Source organism: Sciurus vulgaris (genome assembly GCF_902686455.1).
Source record: "Sciurus vulgaris genome assembly, chromosome: 7".
In the NCBI taxonomy this organism is placed as follows: Eukaryota; Metazoa; Chordata; class Mammalia; order Rodentia; family Sciuridae; genus Sciurus; species Sciurus vulgaris.
This window is the reverse complement of record NC_136467.1, coordinates 66,335,430-66,359,020: the sequence shown is the minus strand read 5'-3', so window position 1 is coordinate 66,359,020 and position 23,591 is coordinate 66,335,430. Positions and strand designations below refer to the sequence as shown.

General features: G+C 33.0%; 1 pseudogene across 1 annotated transcript in view; it reads right to left on the bottom strand.

Moving 5' to 3' along the window:
- Positions 1-16,940, bottom strand: part of LOC306665728 (RNA-binding protein Raly-like) — a 35,206-nt pseudogene extending 18,266 nt beyond the window's left edge. The window contains exon 1 of the transcript in view: positions 16,862-16,940. The product of the transcript in view is annotated as an RNA-binding protein Raly-like (transcript). The remainder of the gene's footprint in view (positions 1-16,861) is intronic.
- Between the last annotated feature and the right edge of the window lie 6,651 nt (positions 16,941-23,591).

Below are 23,591 nucleotides of genomic sequence, written 5' to 3'. Positions count from 1 at the left end.
CTTGAAACCAAAACCTAGAATGTAGTGAAGCCAGTGAGATGCAAAATTTAGGGAAGCACAAAACAAACAAACAAACAAAAACCCCTCAAAAATCAGGAAAAATAGTATTTGAATGCAATACAGTAATTTAAAAATAAAAATGAATGCAAAAAATCAGAGTGAAAAAATACCAGAACTTTAAATATAGATTTTTGTTTTATGACCTTGTGTTATTCTGCTGTGAAAAAGTTGTTTCCAAGGACTCTTAACTCTGAGAATGCTGCAAATCACAGATTGTTTGTTAAAGATTGAATATGGTTTGAAAACAGACTGGGTTAGGTGGGGTTTTATAAGTAATTGTGGTTTGGGTTGTAGACCTTTAATTAACTTTTCCACTGAGTCCAAATATGGGAAGATATTTTGATAAGTATATCAGAAACACATACTTTTCCTACCTCAAGTTCCAACATGGTTCAGCACCTGACTGCTGAACCACGATTCCTTATATATATTGTTATAATTTATGTTTTGAATGAAAAATTATTAAATGAATTATTTTGGTCATTTCTTTCTCCAAATATGCAGTACTAAAATTTGGATTACCTTTCAGTTTTTTTTTTCCTTCTTGTTACAAATATATGCCTTTTCTACATCTGATAATTTTTTGCAAAGTTGCAAGGCCAGTTTTAGGGTCATTATTAGGAATATATGGATATTCAAAGAGGTTTGTTACAAACTCCTTTGAGTAATCCGCTATGTAAGAAATTTTACCATAGTTTACCAAAATTGCCAGTTTTTCTCCACTTCTACCAAACCTAAAGTCTTCTTCAGTTTCTTCTCAACCTATTCAAATACAGTCTTCATACTCAAATTGATTTAAACATTTCTAAATGATCAGATTTCCATAGTGCATAAACTTTTAGTTTTGTGACATTTTAAATCACCATCTTCTCTGTTATGGTTTAGATGTGAGATGTACCCCAAAAGCTTATGTTGTGGGACAATGCAAGAAGGTTTGGAGGGGAAATGATTAACCTAATTAGTGAATTAATGCCTGATGAGATTAACTGAGAGAAAACTGGAGGCAGGTGGGGTGTGGCTGGAGGAAGTGGTTCATTGAGGGTGGGAAATGGGATATATATTTTGTACCTGGAGAGTGGAGACTCTCTCTCTGCTCTCTGATCATCCTGTGAGCGGCTTCCCTCCACCACACTCTCCCGCCATGATGTTCTGCCTCACCTCAAACCCAGATGAATGGAACCAGCCATCTAGAGACTAAGATCTCTGAAACAGTGAGCCATCAAATGAACTTTTCCTCCTTTGCAGTTCTGGTTGTATACTTCTAGTCACAGCAGCAAAAAAGCTGACTAATACGTACTCTGAAAAATTATTCCTTCCTAGCATTTTCAAGATTTAAAAAATTTATTTTGTATTCTCTCTTGTTTGAAACTATGTGTTTCTTAAAACTATGTACATCTTTAAACTTTCTGCAATAGCTAAGCATGTCAGGGTTTAATAAATATTAATTAATGATAGTCATAGTTTGATGATATAGCAATTTAGCTTTGTCATTACTTTGATCACACCACCTTCCTTAAGGTCACATTGGAATAAGACTGATTTTTACAACAAACATAAATATCTTTATCCTTGAAAGGCTTTTCTTTTGTCTCCATTTTAATGTCTTCCATTATTGTTTGTTAGACATAGATGATGTGAAGAGAGAATCCGTTGCATTATTTATTTTTTCCATAACTGAATAAAGCAAAGGTGAAATTTGACACAGGAAACTTCTAAGAGTCAGATCCTATAAATGCATATAATCAACATGTATTTTTCAGAGACTTTGGAAATATATTGGATTGGAGTTTTTGGAAATATAATGTTGATTTTTTAAGTAAATAAAATAGTGTCCTTCATAAAATGTCTTTTATTATTTATGATTCTATTTTTTAAAATATTTTCATGAGGATATTTTACTTGGATCTTCAAATAGTGCATTTGTTGGGACCAGTTCACCTACTGGTCCATATCCACATAACTCATGCTTTACAGTCATAGACTGGTGTGACATAGTGTAATAGAAAATGATGCATTGCCTGAATTTAAAGGAACATGGACTATTTCTGGGTTTGCCGTGCAGCATGAGATCTGTATCACATTTGAAACAAAGCTAACCAAGCAGACAGAGCAGAAAGATATCTATAGCATCCATTAATCAGGGTAGAGTATATATTTTTTCAGCATCTTACTCTATTTGCTTAGTATATTTTAAGACTGAAACAGAACAAAAATAGCAAATTAGGCTTAGTGACCATTCATGTTTATTTTCACATGATTGTCCTTAGAGAATCAATCATCTCCTGAAAAAAGCCAAAGCAAATCCAATTTAGTTGAAAATTGTTAAATAGTTGGTCCTTTATTTCACCTTTTCTCATAGGGTGCCTTCAAATATTCTGCAATATATACATTTTGTTCTCTTTATAAATATATGATTAAATCTACCATTTAAAAGCCAATTAAATTAAAAATAATTTGAAGCATGCTATTTATAAGAAATATAAATATCAAGTTAATTCAGATTTGAACTAAGGAAAACAAACAATATAGTAAAATAAACTAAGATATGTTAAATGGCTCTTATGGAAGACCTTCAGTTTGGGGAAAAGTAGAAATTCCTCAAAGTAGAAATTCTCTGAGGCAGAAATGCTTTACATGTTTCATGCAGCTGTCTTCTTTCTTCACACTATGAGGTACGTTAAGCATTCTCAATTTTTTTTTTTTTCGGTACCAGAGAATCAACCCAGGAGCACTTGACCACTGAGACACATCCCCACCCCTGTTTTATATTTTATTTAGAGACAGGATCTCACTGAGTTACTTAGTGCCTCACTAAGTTGCTGACAATGGCTTTGAACTAGCGATCCTCCTGTCTCAGCCTCCAGAGTCACTGGAATTACAGGCTTGCCCTACTGCACCTGGCTCTCAAATTCTTTTCACATAAATTTAGACTGTCTTTTCCAAGGCATTTCCACAACTAAAATCCTTGAAGTTGAGCCACTGTATTTTCCCCATTCAAATTACTTATCCATCCAAGTGCAATGAGGTAAGAACTATCAGGCAATCAGACTGACACACATATTTTACCCACCTCACCCACGATGGAGATCAGAAGTAAAATACTTCTAATCCCAGTGAAGTTAGGAACTTATGACATAAATCCCACCCTCAATGCAATTTCATTAATGCTTTTTTCCAGGTTTTGAGTTTTCTTCTTTCTCCTTTTCTTCTGAATGCCCTATGTTTTGCCTTCTCTCATAGTTATGCCTATGTTCCTATGAGATAATAACTCTGAGACTCTGGTTAATGAAAATAAAACATACTTACCAATGATTTATCAGTGATTCCAGTTATTAAATACATACAGGTAACTCTCAAACCTTTATTCCCTTCCCTGGTGTAGTCAATTCTTTGCAGCTGCATTGAGGTAACCTAGTCTTAGAAATTAGATAATGTATTGTCTTATACAAAACTTTCACCCTGAAGCAATCATCTGTCCACCCTATCACAGGTCCTGTGAATCTCATCACTACTTTCACAGCAGGCGAGGCTGTGCAACATGAAGAGAAGCATGGAGGTGGAAATATGCTTGTGGAATGATACTCAGTAACTATTTAATCTCTTCCCTCAAGATGAGTCCTCACAAGTCAGCCTAGATGTAATATTTTAAAATATATTGCTGTAATATTTCAACATCTGCATCTCCATTCTCCACCTCACAATTAAATGGAGACCAATACCACGAGTGCCAGTACCATGCTGTTTTTATGACTATAGTTCTGTAGTATACTTTAAGGTCTGGTATTGTAATAGCTCCTCTTCACTTTTCTCAGTATGGTTAGTTTTGGGTATTCTGGTCCTCTTTTTCCAAATGAATTTTATGATTACTTTTTCTGTTTCTATGAAGAATGTCACTGAAATTTAATTAGGAATTTTATTAAATCTGTATAGTGCTTTTGGTAGTATGACCATTTTCTCAATATTAATTCAACCTATCCAAAAACATGGGAGATTTTTCCATCTATAAGGTCTTCTTCAATTTCTTTCTTTAGTGTTCTGTATTTTCATTGTAGAAGTCATTCATCTCTTTTGTTAGATTGATTCACGATTATTTTATTACTTTTGAGGCTATTGTGAATGGGATAGTTTCCCTAATTTCTCTTGTCGGCTGATTCATTACTGATGTATAGGAACACATTGATGTATGAGTGTTAATTTTATATCCTTTACTGAAGTCTTTATATCCATTACTTTGCTGAAGTCTTTATGATTTCTGGAAGTTTTGGTGGAGGTTTTTGGGTCTTCTAAATATAGGACCATGTCATTGGCAAATAGTGATAGTTTGACTCTTCTTTTCCTTTTAGTATTCCTTTAATTTCTTTCTTTTGCCTAATTTCTCTGCCTAGTTTCAAGGACTATTTTGAATAGAAGTGGTGCAAGAGGGTATCCCTGTTCTGTTTCAGTTTTTAAAGGGAATGCTTTCTCTTCTCAACTTTTCTCCATTTAGAATGACGTTGACCTTGGGTTTAACATATACAGTTTTTTCAATGTTGAGGTATTACTATCCCTAGCTTTCCTAGTGTTTTGAACAGGAACAAAGGCTTTTTCTGCATCTATTTAGATAATCATGTGAGTCTTGTCTTTAAGTGTACTGATGTGATGAATTATGTTTATTGATTTCTATATGTTGAACCAACCTTACATCCCTGGGATGAACCCCAATTGATCATGGTGCACTGTCTTTTTCAAATATTTTTGTATGTGATTTGCCAGTATTTTAGTAAGAATTTTTACATTTATGTTCATTAGGAATATTGGTCTGAAATTTTCTTTTCTTCGTGTGTTTTGTTTTGGAATTAGGGTGATACTAGCTTTATAGAATATGTTTGGAAGTGTTCTTTTCTATTTCATGCAATAATTTGAGGAGCATTTGTTGTTAGTTCTTTTTTGAAGGTCATGTAGAACTCAGCTGAGGAGTTGTCTGGTCCTGGGCTTTCCTTCGTTGGCCAGGTTTTGATGGTGTCTTCAATTTCATCGCTTAAAATTGATCTGTTTAACTTTTTTATGTCCTTGTGATTCAATTTGGGTTGGTCATATGTCTCTAGAAATTTGTTGATGCCTTCAAGATTTTCTATTTTATTGGATTATAAATTTTAAAAATAGTTTCTGATTATTGTTTGTATTTCAGTAGTGTCCATCCCAATATTTCCTTTTTCATCACAAATTTTAGTAATTTGAGTTTTCTCTTTCTCTTTGTTCATGTAAGGGTTTATCAATTTTATTTTATTTTTTCAGAGACCAAACTTTTCATTTAATTGATTTTTGAATTACTTTTGTTTGTTTGTTTGTTTGTTTTGATTTTGGCTCTGATTTTAATTATTTCCTGTCTACTGCTTTTGGTGTTGCTTTTTCTACTTTTTCTATGACTTTGAGATGTAATGTTGTTATTCTTTTAATAAATGAACTCAATACAATGGAACTTTCCTCTAAGAACTGCCTTCATAGTGTCCCAGATATTTTTGTATTTTGTGTCACCATTCTGATTTACCTCTAAGTATTTTTTTTATTTTATCCCTGATTTCTTCTGCTATCCATTGATAATTCAGTAATGTACTATATAGTCTCCAGGTGTTAGAGTAGCTTGCATTTTTAAATTTTATCATTGATTTTTAATTTAATTCCATTATGATCTGATAGAATGCAGGGTATTATTATTATTATTATTATTATGTTTGCTAAGAGTTGCTTTGTCACCTAAGATATTATCTACTTTAGAAAATGATCCATGTACTGCTGAGAAGAAACTGTATTCAATTATTGATAGATGAAATATTCTATATATATCTATTAAGTCTAAATCATGAATTGTATTTTTTAACTCTATAGCTTCTTTATTTAGTGTGCATTTGGAAAATCTATCCAGTGATATCAGAGGCATGTTAAAGTCCCCTAGTATTATTGTGTTTTGCTATATTTAATTCTTGAAATTGAGAAGGGTTTGTTTGATGTACATAGATGTTCCATTGTTTGGGGCATAAACATTTATGACTATTAAATATTATTGATATATAATCCCCTTAAGCAGTATGAAATGACCTTCTTTGTCTATTCTTGGCTTGAAGTTTACTGAAATAAGGGTAGAAACCCCTGCTTGTTTATGAGGTCCATGTGAATGATGTTTTTCCCCATCATTTTACCTTCAGTTGGTAGATATCTTCACCTGTCAGGTGAGTATATTGTTGGGTCTTGTTTTTTTAATACAATCTGCCAGTCTGTGTCTTTTGACTGATCAGTTTAGGCCATTTACATTCAATGTTATTATTAAGAAATGATTTTTATTCCATATCTGGTTTTTAATTTGAATTAGTTTCTCCTTTGTTTGTCTATTCTTCTAGTGTAGTTTTTCCCTTTGCTGGTTTTCAATTTGTTTTTCATTTCTTTCTCATGAAATACTTTATTGAGTATGTTTTTCACTGAAGGCTTTCTAGTTCTGAATTCTTCTAACTTTTGTTTATCACAGGTTTTTATTTTATTGTCAATTATGAAGCTTAATTTTGCTTGGTATAGTATTCTTGGTTGGCATCCATTTTTTTTGTTTTTCAGAGCTTGGTACATTTTATTCTAAGACCTCCTTGCTTTTAGGGTCTAGGTTGGGAAATCAGCTGAGATCCAGATTAATTTCCCTCTAAATGTGATCTCTCATTTTTCTCTGGAAGCCATTAAAGCTTTATCCTTATTCTGTATGTTGGGCATTTCCATAATAATATGTATTGGTGTGGGTCTGTTGTAACTTTGTATATTTGGGGTCCTGAAAGCCTCCTATATTTGATTTTCATTTCATCCTTATGGTTTGGAAATTTTTCTGGTATTATTTCATTGAAAAAATTGTACATTCCTTTGCTTTGTATTTCCAAGTCTTTATCTATACCAATAGATCTTATATTTGGTCTTTTCATGTTATCCCATATTTCTTGAAAGTTCTGTTCATGATTTCTTAACATCTTTCCTCCATGGTCAACTTCATTTTTAAGATTATATATTTTATCTTTATTACCTGAAACTCTATCTTCCAGGTGGTCTATTATGCTGGTGATGTTTTCCTTTATTCTTTAATTTGCTATATTGTTTCCTTAATTTCTGGGATTTCTGCTTGATTTTTTTCCAGGATATCTATCTCTTTACAAAAGTTATCATTCACTTCCTCTGTTTTCTCTCTGATTTTATTCCTTACATTGTTCATTATCTCACAGATCAGTGTAATTATGAACTTTCTGAACTCCTTCTGTGACACTTCTTTCCACTGTGGTGTTAATTCTGTTATTGAAATATTTTGGTTTGTTTGTTTTTTCTTGTTGTTTATATGTCTGCCTATCTAATAGTGTGGCTCTGAGTCAGTAGAGTTTCTGTGAACTTTTACTGTCCCTGAAGATTTCAAGTACCTCACAGTTCAGTGAGAGACAAATAATAAACAACAACTGATACAAACAATACACAGCATTAAACCAATAGTTTCTGCTATTACATCTGCACTGTTGATTATCATAATAAATAGAAATGATGTCATCAGTTATTGCCCATAGTAAAAACAATAAGTTTGCAAAGGGGTTTACAATTTCAAATGGTGAACAGGGAGAGAATGGAAGAGATGTGGGATATGATGGTTTAGAGGGAAGAAGAGAGAAAAATGTAAAATATTAAAGGAAGAATAAAAGAGAGAACAATAGTGTTTGGCTGTTAGTAGAAGAAAAGAGGAAAAACAATCAAGGAAAACACATACGTGAAAGAAAAAAAATATATATAATAAAAATTAAAAACAAAAAATTGTAGAATATAAAACAAAACCAATATACACTAATCAAATATCTTAGCCCTCAAAATACTGCACCATGAAAAGTAACTGCCTCAAAGAATGCTAGAAATGAGAAACAAGAGACAAATATATATAAGTGTCCATGAACCAATCTGCTCACAATATAATGGAAGAGGAAAAAAAAAATAAAGAGGATCTTGATAAAAAGTTAAATAATATTTTCCTATGGAGTTCAAAAAAAATTTGTCACTTCCCTTCTCAGCATTAGTAGGGTGGGGTCTCTTATATGTGGGAAAGTCTCATCAGCAGAGCTCCTGGAGGCAGGGTTTGGCCTACATAGAGTGAACCGCATTTGGTCTGAAGATTTTAAATCAGAGTGTCCGGAAGTACAGCAGTTGCCTGCTCATGCTGAGGTACTACCCCCTGAGAATTTCCCCTGGGTTCCACTCCTGCCATGGAGGAACCAATTCTTTGTCCCCTCCATCACTCTCAGACTCCAGACCCTGAGTTTCCTGGTTTCCCAGTTTTAGTCTCCAAGCTCAGTCATTCGTGCTTTCACCCAGTTGAATTCCCACTGATGTGTCTCTCCCAGAAGGGAATGGAGGAACCCCAAGGGTTTCCACTTGTATTCCCCTGTGTGAACCCCTCTCCACATTTGATTTTTCTCTTGATCACTTAGGTACTCTTTATGTCATGTGGTGTGGGTTTGCCAGGCCTGTATTTTGGGCCCAGGTCAGGTTTACCAGGAATTGGCTCCCCCAGTTGCCAGCCCCTATGGCAAAATTACTCCTTTCTCTGCCCTCTGAAGGCAGCTAGGAAAGAGGTCAAGTTTTCCCCACACAAGGATATTGTGCAGCACACCTTTCAGGTTTGTCCAGCAGTCTTTGATCTCTTGGAAACCAGACACACCACAGGGCTCCTAAAAATGTGGGTTCCTTTAATTCACTTATCTCTCCACTTTATTTGTGGAGGAACTGCTTCAGCTGGCACCAGCAATTTCTTCCTTATTTTATTATATCCAACCTCCTGAGTCCTCAATCTGTTTTGAATGGCCAGTATTAATTCCCAGTAAGACCCAACCCCTTTATTCACCAACATGACTGGGAAGCTGTCTTTCTGTTTTCTTGGTTTCATACAACAGAGCAGCCAGGAAAGGGGCCTCCTGTATTCCACCATCTTGAAATCTTCCCATATTATTCACCTTGTAAAAAATTCATTCATGTCAAAGCAATATGTTGTTTGCAGAGAAGTTAGAAACTGGAAAAGAAAAAAATGAGAGAAATCATCTATCTTCCTATTCATCCTCCCTTTTCTTCCCTTCCCTTGAATTCCCTGACTTCCTATCTCTCTTCCATTCGTCCTTTCTCTGTCACTCCCCTTTTCTCCCAAGGGAAGCTTCCTTTCTCCTGTGTTTTCAGTCTCTTTGCTTTCATTCATTACATGCTTTATTGAACACCTAGTATGTCTGAGTACCTTGCACCTAGAATATAAATTGGATATAATTGTACTGTAAGGCTCAAACATAAATAATGTGTCATGATAAAATCCTCACAACATATTTTAAGGGAAATATTATCTATATTTCATATATGAGTAACTTAAAATTGAGAGTGGTTACATAACATAGAGTTACAGAGCAGATAAAAAACAGATCTGGAATTCAAATCTAGATGTCCAAAACCGAATATTTCCCTCACAAAATAACTTGAAATCTAAAAAGTTCAAGGCACTGAGAGAGGAAATGGACACAAATGAATTGAGGTACCAAAACAAGCAAGTATATTTAGAGGACAGAGTGGACAAAGAGCTTAATGAGATAAGGCTAGAGGGGAAGGGAAGAATGTGAGTGTGCCCAGTCTTATAAGCCATGATAATCAGGTTACTGTTTAATCCTATGAGTACTGGGAAATCACTGAAGTGCTTTAACTAAGGGGGTGACCTGATAAGGTTCACATGCTGAAAAGTCAGTTCTGAGACCAGGGAGAATGTGAAAGGACTAGCAGTATAGCTAAGATAGTGACTAAGGTGATGTTACCAAAAAAGTACTTAGGTAAAAAAATATAAAAGGATATTTTCTGATGGACTTGATATGTAGATTAAAGGAAGGGGGACTTCGAGGATGACTCAGATGTTTCTGCCTTCCATATTGGATAGAAAGCATCTTTGATCTAGGATGGATGAGAGAGTGAGATGTTGATTGAACACAGTGCATGTGTGAAGCAGAAAAGTAATAAAATAAGAAGGGGCATAGGGCCAAGTGTTGAAGAGCTACAACATTAATGGCTAGATTAGAGGGAGATGCTCTTAGAAAAGAAATGGTGAAAAAATAAATCAGACAAAAAAAATTGTCAAGGGAACTAGGAAAACAAGATTTTAAAGGCAAAAGTAGTGAGACGCATCAAATGCTTTTGAAATTTACATTGAAACTGTCAATCAGATTTAGTGGTCGAAGATCATTGCTGACCTTAGCAAAAAATGTTGGATTCAAGGTTCTAGAAGTCAGATGGGAATGGACGAAGTTAGGTGATAGAATCTGAGAGAACAAGAAATTCTTCTGAAAAGAGGCAGTGATCAACAAAGATTTCAGAAGGCATACTTTGTGTTTTTCTTAACATTTTCTTGAAAAGAATTCTACGCTTAAAATAATTCAAGAATGTAGAGTTGTAGCATAATAATTTTGTATGCTTATTTAATACTCTCAGCTTTTATTTGTATAATTATATTTTTATCACTATATGTTAAGTCCCTGAAAGAAGAATTAAGTTTATATCTATTTACAGTCTTCTTCTAATTTAATATATATACATGTATTGATCAGTCATCAACTGTTTATTACATATGTACCTTTAATGAAATGATTATTCCACAGAGCCAGAAGTTCTATATCATAATTTAATTTAATTTTTTAAATCTTCATTCGTGTGGCAACCTTAAAATAGTAGCTACTTGTGTTTAGATGCTCTGGTAAGCACTAAGTTGTGCTTTGGAGTCTTAGTGCCTAGAGTTTGCATTTCTTTTTTTTTTTATTTTCTGCATAAAGTCATGGTTTTCTGTGTGAAGAAATTCTGTTTCACCAAATGGTGGAACACTGGGAAAAATTGAATTCATATACTATCATGCAAAGGAAATCAAGACAAGACAAGGCTGCTCGCTCTGCCAACAGAATCACTTTTACTTAAGTAACAGATAACAATAAGTAGATCAATCTGCATATGCACTCATTTTTAAAAATACCAAGTAAACAATATACTGCAAATAAACTATTTTTCATCCTAATGTTTAGCAATAACTCTATTGGATACCCATTTAATAGAGTTTAATGACAGTAATGTGAACATTTTATTGAAAGGAAAAATGAAGCTTAAGTTATCATGCAATACGCTATTAAAATTGTCAAGATAATGATTAAGTGTAATATTTAATTTTCTTAGACTAACAAAACACTGAAGCCACTAATAAAAATGCCACTTTGTACAACATATTTTGTGAGTGGGTATTTTCTGTCAAATATTAAGCTCAAAATACAAAACCATATATAAAGAATGAGTCTGTGCTGACCCTTTAATTTTAAAAAGTAACATATTTTTGGCTTTATATTAATTTTTTTACAAATAATATAAATTTTAATTTGTTAAATTTTTTCTTAACTTCTAGTTTGTAGTTTTTATAATCATACATATATTTAAATGACAGTATAACAAAACAGTATATGATAATCCTAGAGAAATATGGCATTTATTATTTTTCTAACAGGTTCAAGTATCTGTTCAAATTGAGAAATATTAATTTAAGACATTTGGAGCAAGTCAGTTTGTAAAATATTTCAATTTCTTCCTCCAAGGTAGCTTCAAACTTAATTGATATGATGAAACCCTAAAGATCTTGACCAAGTAATACAAAATACATACTATAGCTTTTCAGGGAACACAGAGGTCCTGTGAATTCTGACCTTTAAGGAAGTAGCTTTAAGGAAGTAAACTTGGCTTGAACTTTTAATGTAGGGTGGAATTTGACCTGGTATTCTGGGAGACAAAGACAAGGTAAGCAATGGTAAGTAGAGGCCACTCAGGAAAATGAGGACTGCAGTTTAGCTGGAGACTGTGTAGTGATCAGAGAAAATACTTCAAAATAGTATGGGGCCAAATTCTTGGTTAAGTTCTATTACTGTCAGGAAAGTCATTAAATAACATAATAATTTACTCCTCGGATTTATTGGAGTTTTACCCTGTTTTATGTAAGTACATCCAAGATAATAATACTTCTTGAGGTTTTCAAGCTTCATAATATGTACAATCAAATTAGATAATAGAGAAAACATGTAGGAAATCAGAAAAAAAATGAAAGAGAAATTACATATTGGGCTTTAGATGACTCTTTTTAGTTAAATGAGATTCATCAAGTTCATTATTCTTTTGTTGCCCTTTCCTCATTGTGTTTCACATCCTACAACTAAGTAAGTGAGATTTGTGTGATTACCTAAATTATTTCTATCCTTTATCCATTTTTTTCTTTTTCTCTATGAAATATAACAAAATACTTATAATTTCAATCCTTCCATTTCTTTCACCTCTCTTCAGTTTAGTCCTATAGATTCTTCATATGAGGGATATTGGTTAAAATTGTCCTTAGACATGTTTGGAGTCTTTGAAATAGAAAAAAGTTTAATTGGTGAAAAACATTTTTTTCTCTACTTGTAGATCAATATAAGACCTAATGTTTATTATGGTTCATGTGAATTTTTTTATGTATTTGATTGTTACTATATGAAAGTTAACCAATAAAGGCACGTATGTATACACTTAATCACAGATTTCATTTAACATTTTAACTTTGTCTAATAATTGTGTTAAAACATCTGGTACATACTTCATGTTGTATATTTAACAAATACTAGTTTTATTCTGGTTTTTATAGAATTCTGTGAAAAATGACAATATATCACCTCTTACTTTAATGTTCTCCAAGTGAAGTTGTCCGATGTTACAGAATATTCTTGAAAACAACCTGCTAAAAATTTAAAGATAGCCTCCTTCTAGCAATAAGAATTTCTTCAGAAGTAGAACCTTTTCCAAACATATTAATATTTTCAAAAAGATGATAACCCTGTCAGGGATTAGACTGTCTCCAGGGTTAAAACCATAATCTGGTAAATAACTTCAACAGAGGATCTTTCTCCCTAAATAGGAAACTTTCTCATCAGGGAATCCCACAGATATTCATTTCTTCAAAGACAGGACCATTAAAACATGTCAGAATCTTCAAAGTGGCAAACATGCCACCCCTTAGCAAAATGAAGTCCTTTAAAGTAGAAGCCCAACAGCATTCTGAACACTCTGAAGGAAAACTCCCAGAGCTCTACAAAATGCGGCTTCCAGTACCCAACCCTCAGATTTTAATTTTAAAGTGTTATGCAGATGGTACGTAATCTACTTTTTTGATAGACTGTATTTTTTAGAACAGTTTTAGGTTCATAGCAAAATTCTGCAGAAGTAAAGAAATTTCTTTATATACCCCTGCCTCCACACATGCATAATTTCCCTCATTATCAAAATCCCCCACCAGAATGGTACATTTGTTACAACTGATGATTCTACATTGACCCATCATATGAAAGTCCATAATCCACATTTGGATTCACTCTTGTTGGTATTCGTTCTATGGGTTTAGAAAAACAGGTAATGAGTTGTATCTACCATTATTGTGGTATACAGAGTAGTTTCTCTGTTCTAAAATTCCTCTGTGCTCCACCTATTCATCTCTCTCTCCCTCCAGTCCCTGGAAACCATGAATATTTTTTTACTGTGTGTATAGCTTTGCCTTTTCCACACTGTCACATACTTGGAATCATGCAGTGTGTAGCCTTTTCAGATTACCTTCTTTCGCTTATAGGTGTAACTTTTAAGTTTCCTCCATGTAACTTGATAGCTCATTTCTTCTTAGTGTAGAAAAAATGTCCCATTTACCTACTACAAGATATCTTTGTTGTTTCCAAATTTTAGAAATTATGAATAAAGCTGCTATAAACAGCACCGTGCAGCTTTTTTGTGTAGATACAAGGTTTCAACTTCTTTGGGGAATGCCAAGAAAGGCAATTGGTGGATCATATGGTAATAGTATATTTAGTTTTGAAAGAAACTTTTAAACTGCCCTCCAAATTGACTGTACAATTTGGCATTCCCAGTAGCAATGAATGAGAGTTCCTGCTGCTCATTATCCTCAACAGTATTTGGTGTTCTCAGTGTTCTGGATTTTGGCTATTGTAAGAAAGGCATTGTGGTATATATTGACAATGTCTTTAGCAGAGCTGTTGTTTTTAATTTTACTGAAGTCCAGTTTGTCAGCTATTTCTTTCACGGAACATGCATTTGTTATTGTATCTAAAAAATCATTGCCAAAAGCAAGTTATCTTGATTTTCTCTTATATTATATTCTAGAGATTTTATAGTTTTATATTTTTAAATTCAGGTCTGTGATCCATTCTGAATTAATTCTTGTGAAGTATGCGAGGCTTTTATCTAGATTTGTATATTTGCATTTGGTTGTTTAGTTGTTTGAACACCATTTGTTGGAAGGACCATCTTTTCTGTTATATTTCCTTTGCTCCTTTGTCAAAGATTATTTCACTATCTGTGGGTCTATCTTTGGGCTCTATTCTGTCCTATTTGTTGAGTCTTTCACCATATCATCTCTCTTAGTTATTATAGCTTCATAGTAAGTCTCGAAGTAGGGCAGTGTCAGTTCTCTTTGTTTTGCTCCTTCAGTGTTGTGCTGGCTATTATGGGTCTTTTGCTTTTCCATATAAACAATATAATTGATTTGTTAATATAAAACCCAAACTTGTTGGTTTTGTTTATTGGATTGCACAAGATCTCTAGATCAAATTGAGAACTGACAACTTGATATACAATCTGCACTGAAATGTTCACATTTCACTTGCACGATTTTAATTGATGGAAGATCTAGTTATGAATTTAAAAAGCATTGAAAGTATTGAAAAAAGTATTGAAAGGTTTGTATCTATATTTTTTAGGCTAAAACATAACCAGGGAAAAATAATATATGAATGGTGAACAGATCATTAGGAAATTCCATTGTCAAATTCTCTCAGTTCATGTTATTTGTAATCCAGGGAGGGGCAGACAAGTCAGAAGAACAAGTTCTTTAATGATAAGTAAGTGATCTTGATTTTTTTTTCTTTAGGGGAAAATATTTATCTGATTTGTTTACTTGATAGTGACATTGCAGAACTAAGTTAATGTCAGGGAAAGCCCTGTGAGAGTGATGTGTGCTCAGTCATCATCACCATTGTTATCCTCATTATCATTTATGTTGCTGCCACTATTTTCCACTCCAAAATTTCTGTTTTACCAGAGAATATGTTTTTGCCTAAAATTGAAATTTGATAAGTTTTGATATTGGATAAAACTAACGTTATGAGCGTAAATAAATTGAATGTCTAAGAAAAGCTACTGAAATACACAGATATTAAGAAGGAGTAATTCTTACAGTAATAGTTTGTTTTCATTTTTACTTTTTATTATTTTCCATGTACTCTAAGTATTGATTATAATAAAAACATTATAAAATTCCATATGTGGTATTCTATTTCTAATAAGATTTATAAAGCTGATTCAGGATGCATTAATTTTGAGATTATAAGGATCAGGAGAAGGGAGTAGCTCATATTAATTTTATTTTCTCTCCCTCAGTTATTTATTTTCCTAAGATTGTGATGTCATTCTACATTTGAAAAAGGGTTAAAATCAGATGGTGTATTTGTGTGTATATGTGCGTGTGTGTGTAAGACTTGAATATATGATAGGAATCAATAGAACATAAAATAAACTTTATATTACCAATTAAAATATAGATATGGCTGAAGATATCATGCACAAAAAATAATGGATTCGAATCTCAGAATGGAAATTGTGGTTACAAATTTTTCAGGATAACTGTTATGACATTTTACTGCATGTCCTCTTTATATTCAGACCATTTTGCAAATGTCTGTAGTTCCACATCCTGTGGACAACTTTCTATCTATAATAAAAATCAGTTAAGTACTAATAGATTTTTAGCTCTATAACTTTGAACAAGATTTTTCTGAATTCCCACACTTTTCTTCCTAGAATCTTGAGAATGGTTATTTTTCAGAAATAGGAGTAGTCAGTGAGAAGCACAGCCTTGGTGCCAAAGTTGAGGCTGTGATGGAAACTGAGGCGAAATGTCGGTTATCCTTAGTAGCAGTTTAAGAGATCTGAGAGACATGTTTCCATGGCCACTACAGTGGATGAAAGATGCTTTATTATTAGAGGTTCTCCTGAAGCAAAGAAAATGAAAGCATTGAAAGAAAACCAAAATAGTAAGCAACTGTTATGTTCCAGGAGTTTTGAATATTTTCATATTTGTCATCTTTTTAAAATCTCACAAAAACCCTAAGAAGTAAATTTGATTATCTTTTTGTTAACTATATAAAAGCTGATGTTTAGATGACTGACACCATCTTAATTTTGAAGAGATATTTAAATAGTAAATGCTACTATTTCAAACTAAATTGTTAAATAAATGCTCCTGGAGAGTTCTAGAAAATATGCTTTGTCTTGAGGAAAATAGCATAAGAATCAAGAATTGTAAGATAATCCTTGTTTTTCACTTTTAAAAGGTTGTAGGAAGCATTCTGATTTTAGGAGTTTTAGAGAAAATAATAATTTCAGCATTTAGAACAATTAACCATGGACATTTCTGTCTATTCTGTAGGCTCCCCCTGTGTTGGTTTAATTGCAATGTCAAGAACTACATGCTTTTGAACTTTAATTTCCTCTTTTAAAATGAAAGGAATCTATTTTCCTTTTGTGATCATAGGTCATAAAATTTATACTAACAAATTTCTTTTGCTATTGAGATTTCTGGCTTAATAGAAGATTTGAGGTAGGTTCATAAGACATACTATGAGCCCCACAGAGATAAAATAACAAGTCTTAAACCCTGGTTTTCTGCTTCAAAGTAAATTACCCATCATTAAAATGCGATCTCTTCCAGTGTCAGGAATAATGCTCACAAGTTGAAGTTGAAGTTGAAGTTGAAGGGCCATGTGTTAGATCTGTAGCTCTTAAAATTTCTGATCTCAAGATTTTTATTTTGTGGGTTATACTGTGACTTTCTGCATATTGGAAATTAAAACTTAGAATTTCATATTTAAAGAAATTTAAAAAGCAACACTAAACTCATTACATGCTAAAATAAGAACATATTTTTATGAAAATAAAAATTTCCCAAAGAAATTTTAAAAAGTATGATATTGGTTTACACTATTGCAGATCTCTTCAAAGTTGAAATTAACAGTCAATAGTCTATTTTTATATCTGCTTCTTCATTTTATCTGCTGCAATACAATATGATCAAACTATGGGAAGCAACTCCAGCCTCCCATAGATATGTATTTGTCATTCCTGGTACTTGTAGATATTCTTCTTTGATACTATATCAAAACTCAGCAAGTGGTTGTTTTTTAAGGTTATAATCTGAAATCATGTCAGTAAATTTTTTATACTTTATTACATTAAGAACATTGAATTCTGTGTTATGCATTGCATTTTGAGTAAATCTTTCAACCATGAATGATTTTGTAGTACCCACTGGTCATTTGGAATATGTAGATTCACTGAGTTTTACAGATCTTCCAAATTTCAAAATATCACATTTATTTATTAATGGTACCAAAAACGTTTTCAGAAAAAATCTTAATGATTTTACAACTCAGATTTTATCATTGACTACAAATGCTGTTTTCTTTCTCTAATAGTTTAATTAAATCATTTTATATACAATATCTGCCAAATACCCATGGCGGAATAACCAATCTTTTAGCATTTTTTTTAAAGTAAAAGAATATTCCATGAATGAATAGCTAGTTCAACTTGTGATTCAATTGAACAAGTGCTTTCCCCCAAAAGACCCATCTTACTTCAATATATAACAAAAAAAAAAAAAAAAAAAACTTTTTGTGTATTTCCCATTTAATCACATGGGATACTAAAAACTTGATATATACTCGTTTCAAGATTTAATTAAACTATGGATTTTTACTGCCTCACTGAATACAATCTGAAAGGAAATTCTTCAATTAATAATGAATTAGTCAAAGTATTCATTTATTAATTATGACTCTGTGGTGGTGAAAAATGCAATGACTACTAGAATCATTTAGTGCAAAATGCCAGGAGTTTTAACCACCCTTGCTTTTTGCACCACTGATATAATTAAAAGCAATGTGGAAAGAAAAATATGTCTTGGCATATTATGACAAAAATTTTGTCCTTCTATATTCCTCAAAAAGTATCTTGGGTACCTGAAGTATCCACAGACCACACTTTCTAAATCTCTGTTCAAAATTATAATTAAGAATTCCTCACATTCAGACTTCTATTTTTCTGCATTAATGTCCTTTCATGTGATTTTTGTCTCAAGGTCATGTCCTGAAACTCCAGTTTTTACTGATACATTGAAGACCAGAAGAAGGGAGAAAGGTAGAAAATTTTCTGAAAAGAGATCTGAGCTGAATCCATTCTCTTTAACCTGCTTTCTCAGAAGTACCACACCCCTATTTTACATTTCATTGGCTACAACATGATCATTTACAAGGGAGGCAGAGAAATTGGCCTTTTTCTTTTTTTTTCTATATCTTAATGTTCTCTGTGTTAATAAAACCCTAAAATTAGGGTTTCTATACCAAGGAGAAATGAACTCTGATGGCCTCTGCTGAAATAGTAAAATAGGTGCTAAGTAACATATAAAGTGGAGAGATTCTATTGTGTGGAAGTGTGACTGATACAGATGCTTTTTGCTCCTCATGGAGATAACGACTATTTGACCTAATACCAAACTCAGCACCTCACCACTGGCCTTTATTCTCACTGAAGGGCAGAAATTGTGTCTCAGACAGTATGTAGTGCCTCTATGTGCTCCCCAGGATCCAGCCATGGAAATTTATATGTGCAGTGCATCAGATGTGATTCAGCTCCACTGATGACTAACCATTTTAGGCTGAACTGAGAGCACTACAGCCTCTCTAAGTTTCCTGAATCTTATCCCAATTATATTTCATTTAATAACACTCAGTGAAATATCTGGTGGCAGGGGAAATGAAACTCCATGCTTTTATGGGATCATTCATCAAGAACTAATTGAAGCTTTCATACAGTTTAGTGCTGATAAAACAGTGTAACAATAAACAATAACAAAATTCATTGGAGAAGGATTTGTTTTGCCGTGAGGAAAATGGTTCCATTTCATCCTGGGATTCCTGGTTAAAAGAGTCTCCAATTTACAAAGGGATAAGCGCAGGCTTCTCTGCATAATGACGGGGTGGAAGCTGTGTCAAATGTATTAGTGTTGCTCCACTGGAGCCATTCTCATCCTAAGTATTTGCTATTGTATGGGACTCTGGCAGGAGGCTGCAGGACCAATAGGATTTTTAAAAGTTTATTTTTGCTATTTATTATCATTGTGCATAAAGCAGCTCTTCCATAGTTTTTTTTTTTTTTTTTTTTTTTTAATACAGAAAATTTTAAAGGGTACTCTCACAAGTTTGAATTTTTTAAAATTACATTTTAGGAACTTTCTTTTAAAAATACTTCTGTGAAGCAGTTAGCTGGCTCTTTGTGATTGGAATCCTTGTTCTTCCACATGTGGGTATTTGGACACTGAATTAAAAAGGAAGAAATAGAGAATGTATTCTGTATGCATTTTCTTGGAAGTAATTTAGAGGAAATAGTAGCAAAATGAAATGTATGAGAAATGTTCTGCAAACTGTTGTAAACCTGAGAATCTATTTGTGTATACTTCTTAAAATGTGTTGCTGTATTTAGATAACAATAAGTACCATACGATGGGTGCAGAATTTACTTGGGAACTTTTATATCTTCTATGTAATAACCACAGATTTTATTGGTAAAACATATTATCAAGACTTAATTTAGGACAATAAGACTAGGCTTTCTATCATTTAAAAATACCCAAGTAATGGTGTATGAATACAGATTTTAGATAAATGGCAGTCATATAATTAAGTTCATAATATGTAAGACACTATTAATATTGATTAATGTGTTTTGAGACTCTACCTGCAAAATAAGAAATTCTATTAGTATATAATTAGAAATTTAAAATGCAAGTTTTTGTTGAAATTTACTTTGCATTATAAAATGCAATTTTTCATAAGGGTTTTTTAAACAGTAGCTTTCTAAAAGTCTTATTATGTCTTGAACACATTACTGATAAGTCTAAATTATTTCCTAGAATGAGGAGGATTTAGAGAAACCACTGTCACTCTTTTGGTTGGATAAGAAGTTAAATTAATGCTTTGTGTACTTAGTTGCTAGTCACTTCAGTACATTTGTAGCACCATTAATGAGTGAAGGATAAGTTATAACATGACCTCTAAGCAATATCAACATAATAAGTATATTTGGGGTAATATAATGATTGTAGATTTTACAAATTTCATCTGATAGACTAAATTTGACTTTTTGTATACATTTGCCTAGTAGAATTTTATGGAAAAGGGACCTGAAAATGGGAATAAAAAATTAACCTAAATTAATTCAGCACTGTGTTGAAATGCTTCCACTGTGGTTCTCAAGCACAGAAAGCAGTTTCTACCCAGGACCTTCCTTCTGCAATGACACTCTATTTCTCAGTATTTTCACAAGTCATGTCATCCATCTTTGTCAGGCATTGGTCAAACGACACATCTGTGGTGAAAACTTCCTGACTACCTCATCTTGTACTGCAACTTGCCTCATCAGCTTACGAACATCAATTGTTACTGAGGTAGTTTTTTCTATAAACATGTATTATCTTTTAATACCCTATATATTACCTATTTGTGTGTCTTCTACTCTGCTTTCTAAAATGTAGTCTTTATGAAGGCAAATATTTTTTCTATTTTTTTCCCTTGGTAAATTGCAGAACCCAGTCCAGAGCCTGAAACATCGCAAAAGGCATTCAGTGATGTTTGTTGAGGGAATGGGTTGGCATTGTAGACCTCCTATGTCATACAAACAAATGGTTTATCAGGCAAGTCACTTTGCTACTTGCTTCTGATTCATTATCTAGACTATGTACATGAAAAATCATGATTCCGTTTACATTCTACTTCCTAAATGAAACATTGTGGATGAAAGCTCTTCTTAAGGAATTTGATTGGTATTATAACATCGAGTAGCTTTCAGAACACCTAGAAGAGATACTAGATTTCGCCCTTCTTGGGTTATCTGATTAACAGAAAACCTAGAATTGGTTTAAGATGTTGGCTTTGATAAACAGGGTAAAGCTACTGATGTTTTGTCAAAAGAATATACTTTATAAGTTTTTAAAAATGCAGCCATCAATTAGACTTATGACCAAAGCAAGAAATGACTTCTTAAAACAGATTTATAGTGATATTCCATTGTGTATATATGCCGCAGTTTCTTTATCCATTCATCTGTTGAAGGGCATCTAGGTTGGTTCCATAATCTAGCTGTTGTGAATTGAGCTCCTATAAACATCGATGTGGCTATTTCACTTTGGTATCCTGATTTTAAGTCCTTTGGGTATAAACCAAGGAGTGGGATAACTGGGTCAAAATGTGGCTCCATTCCAAGTTTTCTGAGGAATATTGCTTTCCACAGTGGCTGCACCAATTTGCAACTCCATCAGCAATGTAAAAGTGTGCCTTTTTCCCCACATCCGCACCAACACCTATTATTGCTTGTGTTCTTGATAATAGTCATTCTAATTGGAGTAAGATGAAATCTTAGGGTTGTTTTAATTTGCATTTCTCTAATTACTAGAGATGTTGCACACTTTTTCATATATTTGTTAATCACCTGTACATCTTCTTCCGTAAAGTGTCTGACTAGTTCCTTGACCCACTTTTTGATTGGGTTCTTTGTATTTTTGGTGTAAAGTTTTGTAAGTTCTTTATAAATTTTGGAGAATAGTGCTCTATCTGAAGTGCATGTGGAAAAGATTTTCTCCCACTGTGTAGGCTCTCTTTTCACATTATCGATTGTATCCTTTGCTGAGGAAAAGCTTTTTAGTTTGAATCCATCCCATTTATTGATCCTTGCTTTTATTTATATTATTCAGCCATAAAGAAGACTAAAATTATGATACTTGTAGGTAAATGGATAGAATTGGAGAATATCATGCTAAGTGAAATAAACCAATCCCAAAAAAGCAAAGGCTGATTGTTTTCCCTGATTAGTGGATGATGACACATAATGGGGGTGGGGGAGTGGGGTGGGTAAGAGAAGAATAGAGGAACTTTGGATTATGTAGAGGGAAATGAGAGGTGGGGAGGGGGAAGGGGTGTGAAAGATGGTGGAATGAGACAGACATCATTACCCTATATACATGTATGATTACACAAATGGTGTGAATCTATATCATGTACAAACAGAAATAAAAAGTTGTACACCATTTGTGTACAATGAATCAAAGTGCAGTCTCTAAAAAAAAAAAAAACGATTTAGAGGTGACATTTAGAAGGAGATAGATTTAGAGGGGTGGAAGGTAGGTCACATAAAGGTAATAGAGTACTAAAACTAAGTAGCTTACATGAGAAATAAACCAATAAATGTACATCATTATAGCAGGTTAATAAGAAAAGTTGTACATTACAGTAAAAAGGTAGTGTGAGAGTTAATAGTACATGTCAAAATGGTTAAACCATGATATTCAGGTTTTTGGCTAAACACTAGTCTAGATATTGTTAATAATAAGTGTATTTTGTAGATGCAGTTAACATTTACTCTCAGTTGACTTTAAGAAAATTGCTTAAATAATGTGGGTGGTAGATTTCATCAACTAGTTGAAGACCTTTAGAACCAAATAACCTAGGTTTCCTGGAGAAAAAAAATTCCGTGTCAAGACTGACAGAATTTTTGTCTGAGTTTCTACCCTACTGGCTTGCATATGAATTTCAGACTTAGCAACTCCCATATCACATGAGCCAATCCCTTAAAATTAATCTTTTTCTCCTTCTCCATGTATATTATTGGATCTATTTCTCTGGACAGTACTGACCTGTGGTTTATAATTACTGATTTGAAGATGATTTTAAGGGTTAAATAAAGTGGTGTGTGCTAATTTCATAATAAAATGTCGGCATACATTTGGACCTTCAAAGAGTGGCCATTCTTATGGTAAAGGTTGTGGAGGCAAACCATAGTACATTTCCAATGGAGTCTGAGTCTCAATTAGCCTACAAGAGCATCCACTGAGCACTTGAAATTTATTGACTGTTTTCACAAGTCAAATCATTAAGACTCCAGTCACTAGGAAAATGTGGTCAAAATATTAAGAACTAAATTTGGTTTTATAGGTAGAGAGAACACAGGGCTTGGTAAAGGTATAAATTCATCATCAAACAGACTCAGATTCAAATTTCATTTTTGTTTCTTACTTACTGAATTTTCTTATCTGAAAAATGGGTATGATACCATTTTCCCTCTGGGCTTACTGTAAGACTTTAGGAAGATGAATTGTGTAAAACATCTAGGATTGTATGTGTCATAATTTTCTCCTCATTTCCATAAAGTACAAAAGATCAATACTGACTTTTCTAATTTTTTTTTATTGTAAACAAATGGGATACATGTTGTTTCTCTGTTTGTACATGGCGTAAAGGCATACCATTTGTGTAATCATAAATTTACATAGAGTAATGTTGTTTGATTCATTCTGTTGTTCTTTC